The sequence below is a fragment of the Frankliniella occidentalis genome, unplaced genomic scaffold, assembly GCF_000697945.3.
Source record: "Frankliniella occidentalis isolate FOCC.00 unplaced genomic scaffold, Focc_3.1 Scaffold103, whole genome shotgun sequence".
Classification (NCBI taxonomy): Eukaryota; Metazoa; Arthropoda; class Insecta; order Thysanoptera; family Thripidae; genus Frankliniella; species Frankliniella occidentalis.
In genome coordinates, this window is record NW_026267232.1 from 438,714 (window position 1) to 440,194 (window position 1,481).

Consider the following 1,481-nt stretch of genomic DNA (forward strand, 5'->3'; position numbering starts at 1 on the left):
TCGGCCGGGCGCGCCGCCGCGCCGCTATGGGAATCGCGCCGCGCGAGAAGAAATATTGAGAAGGTTGAGGTGGAATTCCCCCGTTAGCCGGCGGGTGCCCCCCCAGATAAGCAGCAGCAGCAGCAGCAGCCGAGCGGCGGCCCGGAGCACTCGGCGAATAACGACACGGCAAAAAATACACCAGCAGGGGAAGGGGAAATTGTTGCTGTGGACACTGGAGAAGCAAAAGGTTCGCCTTTAAAAGCTTCGGTGGGTGCTTAAGGGTTTTTGGTACCGTTACAAGGCATTAAATCTGCTAAACGTACACATTGTTAGCACCTTTACAGCTCTTAAGTCGGTACAATGCCTCTCAACATGTTTTCAGCCCCCATGCAAAGGTGCGCCTTTCATAAGTTTCCTTTTCCAGTGTCTTGGGAATATGGTGGTACCATGAGTCGATGACGCAAACCTACCGAGATACCACACCATACTGTACCCCTTAAAATTTGTTTCCCTTCGTTTATGTTTTTACTGATACAACCATAGCACGAGGACCACAGCCAAGGCAAAAAAGTATTCGCGAGGCGCCGACGCCTGCGCGCGACCATATCGCCCCCCTTTTCATTTATTCCCTACCCAGGGAAATGGGGAAAGAGTCCCGGGCGGAGGAACAACACAAAGGCTAGGCAGGCGGAGCAAGCACGAGGAAGCCCACGTATGCTCAGCCGATCTCTCTCTCTCTCTCTCTCTCTCTCTCTCTCTCTCTCTGCGCACGCCCCGATGAATAGAAAGCCATTCCTACATAAAGGGAGCCGATCTCCGCGTCGTTTTCCCGAGGAAAATTACAGAGAGCGAGAGTTTCGGTCAGAGAGCAGCCATAGCGGCCATGCTGAATACAACATGGTGTATATGCCATACGAAAAGTATGCCTCCTAACCACCCACCACCCACCCACTGCACGCACACAAGTTCGTCTCCCGTCTGCTCTTGCAGGTCTTCCTCTTTTACCGTTGCTCGCTGTCTTTCGGACAGGATTTGTTTGATGATACGCTCCTGTAAGCCTGGGGAAATAGGGGGGGGGGAGTAGCAGACCCGCGTGAAGCGACAAGGGCGCGGGCGCGGGCGCGGGCAGGGACGGAAACGCACACACCTGAAACGACCCGGACCTCCTCTTGCAGGCCGATGAGGTCATGGAGAGTCGGGAGACGCCGCGGCCGAGAAGCAGGCGTGGGTAGCGGGGGTTGTCACCCCCACCCCCATTTTGCACCTCTCTCTCTCTCCCCTGGCCCCTCCTCTCCAGCCCCACGCGCCTGCCCAGCCTCACAGGGGTGCCGCCGGCCGTCAGGCACAAGAGGTTGCCACTCGGCACGCAGCAAAAACACATTTCAGGTCCCCACAAAATACAATTCCACACCCCTCCCCCTTTTTCCTACGGCCATACACGACCCCCCACCCCCTCTTTCTAACGCCCCCAGGTTACTGCGGCCGCACTGACTGATAAG